The 5,267-nt window shown below is 34.2% G+C and overlaps 1 long non-coding RNA gene across 1 annotated transcript; it reads left to right on the plus strand.

The window, feature by feature from the left end:
• The first annotated feature begins 766 nt into the window (after positions 1 to 766).
• LOC113068932 (uncharacterized) lies at positions 767 to 3,574 on the plus strand. The gene is made up of 3 exons (XR_003279631.1): positions 767 to 837; positions 1,668 to 1,700; positions 3,266 to 3,574. It is a non-coding gene; the product is annotated as an uncharacterized LOC113068932 (long non-coding RNA).
• The last annotated feature ends 1,693 nt before the right edge of the window (positions 3,575 to 5,267 follow it).

The raw sequence follows: 5,267 nt of genomic DNA on the forward strand, positions 1-5,267 counted from the left end.
CTAGTTGAATGTACAATTCTTCCAAGCACAATTCTTCCATCCCAGCAAGCAATAGCCGTCATTTCAACGTCTGGGTTAAATATAGACCAGATATAGTCCGGCTATGTGTAACCCACTTTTAGCCCAAATAACATTTAATCTGGATAAATATATTTTTTTTGCAAAATAACTTGTGAGATGTATGATTCCATCATGTACGCAGAGTCTAACGTGATTACAAGTTGTTTGGTTTACTTTATTTTACATGTTATATGTGTAGGCTGTGCGTAGCCACGATTTAGCTCGTATTCAGACCCGGCTATTGTAGCCCACTTTTTGTCAAAACTGATTAATTGTATTTTTTTGCCAGGCAGTGCATGAAATGGTTAATATTCAATCATGTTCGCATTGGTATGATATCAAGGTTCAATACGTCATTTCACGGCATGGTAGATCACGATTTAGCTCCGAATTGGACGGGCTATATGCGGTCTGCTTTAGCCCACCTGGCGAAATTATTGCAATCTGGGCTCAGATTTAGACCAGCCACCTAGAATATTAGTCTTTGAAATGTTTTCGCTTACACAGCTTAATATATATTTTCTGTCAAACATTCATACACAATCTACGATAAAAATATCTAATCAAATGCAATTGCATTTCCCAACCGCTAGATGGCACAATTGAAACACTACTGAGACATGTCTACTGGAACTAATGCCATTGCGTGACTAGATCACTTTAGCCAAATCTCGCGATAAACATTTCCGCCATTTTATTTTTACAGGAGGCAGCTGTCGGAGAGCAACGGGTGAGCAACAGTCTGAGTGAAAACCTTCACATTTCTACTTCGATCTTGTAAGTATGCGTGTTATTTTTGATATGTTTATTGTTTAAATTAGTTAGCTGTTATAATGTGTAGAAACCGTGACATTTTAACATTAACATTGCAGAGTACTACTTTTCTCCAAAAAGTTAACGTTACCTTGCACGTGTTATTGCAAATGTATCTAAATTCAATGAATGTGGTAAGCATGAAACTATGAAACTTATCATTACTATTTTTTTATTATTATAAAGATACCAGTATATCTTTGTATTTAAATTAGAGTTGATTTAAAGCAAATTTTGTAAGTACTTTACATAAAATTTAACAGCAGCATAGTGCAACATGAAAAAAAAAAAAAAAATCCTCTCCATTTAATAAAAGGTAGTGGCAAACATAAGTCTTTAAACTTGTTTGTAAATAATTAAAATATGCAGCATACATTCAGTTTTCAGTGAATTTGTTTCAGATATAAATTTGAATGCTGCTTCTCCATGTTTTGTTTTGACTTTGGAGATATAAAAGTAGCTGGGTACTGTCCCAGATGTCCTGAGAGGTCTGCTCTGGATGGTTCATAGTGCATCAGAAGATTAGAAATTTACTTTGGCCTTAAAATGTTAATTTAATAACCAACTGTAGTTTTTGGATATTAATTTTTTGACAGATAGCCAGTGTAAAAACCTCAGAACTGGAGTGATGTAATCCACTTTATTTGATTTAAAGACACTGTTTATTGGAAATCATCCTGCAATCAGTCAACAAAGTACAGCAATTGAATATACAGAACACTTGTCAGTGACTACCATTAAATGTCTTGTTACCAACATTCGTCAAAATATATTTTTTTGTGTGTGTTCAACAGAAGAAAGCCATACAGGTTTGGAACCAAGTGAAAGTGAGTAAATGATTACATGTTGTTGTTTTTATTTTTTTTTAAGTGAACTACGCCTATAAGTATTTTTTATGTTTATTAGAGTTATATGAGTAAGTGATAAAGAATGATTTATAATGATAGTTCACTTTGAAATTAAATTGATATGTTTAAGCTTACCTTATGGGCATCCAAGATGTAGGTGTCTTTGTTTCCGCAGTAGTTTCAATTTTTATATTTTTAGGTCAAACTGTTCTTGTCTGTCAGTCATATAATGCAGGTCTATATGGTCACCACCTGAAAGAGCATGCACAGAGAAGTCCAAATTAAACAATTCCCCACCATACACACTGATAGCCTAAGACACGAAACGAGCGGTTTGTGTCAGAAAACGAACAGTATTTATATCGTTTTACCTCTTATAACACAGCAACGTCGAAGTGATCTGAGGGCGCGCGTGCTTCGGCGTGTGCGCATTCTGGGCTGGCTTAGTCTAAGTGCGGCGCTTGCGCAAATTAAGCCAGAACGCGGACGCATCACACACCTGGAAGCACGCGAGCCCTCATATCACTTGGACGTGGCTGTGTACAGAGGTAAAAACGATATAAATACTGTTCATTTTCTCACACAGACTGCTCGTTTCGTGTCTTAGTCCATCAGTGTGTACTTACGATGGGGAATTGTTTAATTTGCACTTCTCTGTGCATGGCCTTTTTAGGTGGTGACCATAGACCTGCATTATATGACTGACAGACAAGAATAGTTTGACCTAAAAAATCAAAGTTGAAACTACTGCGGAAACAAAGACACCTACATCCTGGACGTCCTTAAGGTAAGCTAAAACATACCAAAATTTAATTTCAAAGTGAACTATCCCTTTAAACTTGAGGGAAGAACTAAAGTAGAAATGAAAATAAAATCTGTTTTCACCTTCATTTTAATGATAACTAAAAAAAATACTGTATTTCAGTTTCAAAACACATTATGGTAGTAGTCAGACATGTCTTGGGATAACAGTGTTACATAATCAATTATAATGTTAATTTTATTTCCATATTCAGAAGTTATGGATCCCAAATATCTAAGAGAATGGCGTCGCTTAAGAGATCGAGTTAATGCTCTTGCTGAAAATTAATAGGTCATTTTCATTGCCATTTAAGTGAAATTACAGAACTTGCATATATGAGTTTGATAAAAATGAACATTCGAGAAGAAAATTTCAGGTATATGTGTGTATGTGTGTGTCTGTATAGCCTATATATGTGTATATATATATATATATATATATATATATATATATATATATATATATATATATATATGCCTTGTACAGAATTGTTCAATACGCGTATCGTTACACACCGTATTGCATCACCACTACGCGAGCAAAAATGTTCAATTATTGATATTAATTATAATATTGATATAAATTATTGTCTATATTGATATAAATTATATAGTCTCAATCTATATTCTGTTAACTCTATCTATTAAATCATCCTAGCAAAAGTGATTGACTAATTAGTTAAAAAGGATTGTCAACAATGTTCTTCTTGAGCAATAATTCTTTCCTTTTTCTCATTTGGCAGACGCAGTGATGACCAGATTCCATCAGCTATGGAATGTGAAATAAAAAAATGCTATTTCTAATCATTTCAAACAAGCACCAGGGAGGGCAGGGGGTGGGGGTTATGGATCTAAAGTAAACAGTTAATTCTTAAAAATTAATTGTTTTACATATTTTTCCAATGTTTTTTATTTGTTCATTTTTATGTTTGAATGTTGTCCAAGTTGTTTTTGTCTATATAATTGTTCAAAATAAATCCCTTTATATTCAATTAGTTTGGATGGATTTTCATTTATGAGAACCTGTTATATTTGAGTGAAAAGAATCCTTATGCCTCATTTTGTTGTCTATTACATGTATATGTAGTGTAATGGATGACTAGTCTATTCTTGGGCTATGTTTAGACGTCTATTAGATTTTCACTGATAGCCCAAAATCAGCCTTGTTTTAGCCTAGACCCATATTGCCTGTCTATTAGACGTGTGTAGTCATTTAGCGGTCTAATTGATGACTAGTCTATTCTTGGGCTATGTTTAGACGCCTATTGGACGTATAAATATAGTCGTTCAATAGCTTTCTGATTGTCTATTCTTGGGCTATGGTTAGACGTCTATTAGACGTATATATGTAGTCATTCAATAGCTGTCTATTCTTGGGGTATGTTTAGACGTCTATTAGATTTTCACTGACAGCCCAAAATTAGCCTCGATTTAGCCTAGACGTCTCGGCTGTGTTTAGACGGCTATTAGACGTCTATTAGACGCAAAATTGCTTGCTGGGATGGTTAATAAATGCTGTCTATGCTTAGACAAGAGTCACATATCATTTCATTTACTTTGGATCAATAAGACCGGCTGATGAACAAACATAACTTGGAAGGCAGTCTTAGAGATTAATGCACGGAAGGCAGAGAAAAGTTCTGGATGCTGCCATTTACCGCAACTGCACAAACACTGGGCAAAACACTCTGATGACATCTAGCAAAAGGTCACACAACTAACTGCCGTCACATACTAAAATAGACTGAGAAGCTGGGAGATAACCCCCAGATACAGTTTCCCAGCAGCCAGAACAAAGAAAGAGCAGAAACAGTGAGAAATGTCAGAGGAAAGAGGTCATGCAGAAAACTCCAACCCACCTATGCCAATTAAATTCACTTTCTTAAAACTTAACTCATGTTCAAACCGCTGCACAAATCATACTATGTAAAATAAATATTTATGGGTGTTTCTTCAACCTTGGGTTGATTTTTATTCAAACTTTTTAATAGTTATTTTTCTGTTAACTTTTTTCCTCATGGTTATATGAAGGTCACGTTAAAAACTGTCCTAGAAACTTTTTTACATTCATCACTTATTCATCACTTTTGCTTCTTTTTGCCTTGTAATATATATTTTATTGTTGTACCCTTGTCCATCATAAACGGGAAATCCATTATAAAAATGTGAATTAAAACATGACCATCTTATCATATAACCAGAGTAACAACACATATGCTTACAATACTTTTTGTTGTTAATGATAAATTTGATATGTGTACATTTATATACATATATATACAGTATACACACACACACACACACATTATTTCTAAAATTGTGTAAAATTTAAAATCAAGCTTTAATTTTCTTTAATAGTACAAAAAAAATTAATTGTGTGTATTTGGAATACATTAGCACAGCTTGGAAGAGTCAGCAGTTTTATTTTTAAAGTGTTTGAAAACCACCAAAACACAAACTACAAAATTTGAGATGCCATGAAAATGACACTGTTCTCTAGAATGTCACCATATGGCGTCACATTACGTTTTGTCCACATAGAAATAATTGGAATGGCCAGAAATGTTAAATATAATGGATAATTTAATACATCTGAAGACCTGATGACATGCATCTTTGACTTTCAGCCAGGCTGTTCCTTTCTTCTTTCCCCGTCATGTTCAGGAGAGATGCAGGCAGAGTGATTTGAGCATGAGTGGATATATAATAAAGACCGGAAGCAGAGTCAGAGTTCAGTGAGGTTTT

Source organism: Carassius auratus, unplaced genomic scaffold (genome assembly GCF_003368295.1).
Source record: "Carassius auratus strain Wakin unplaced genomic scaffold, ASM336829v1 scaf_tig00000254, whole genome shotgun sequence".
Lineage (NCBI taxonomy): Eukaryota > Metazoa > Chordata > Actinopteri > Cypriniformes > Cyprinidae > Carassius > Carassius auratus.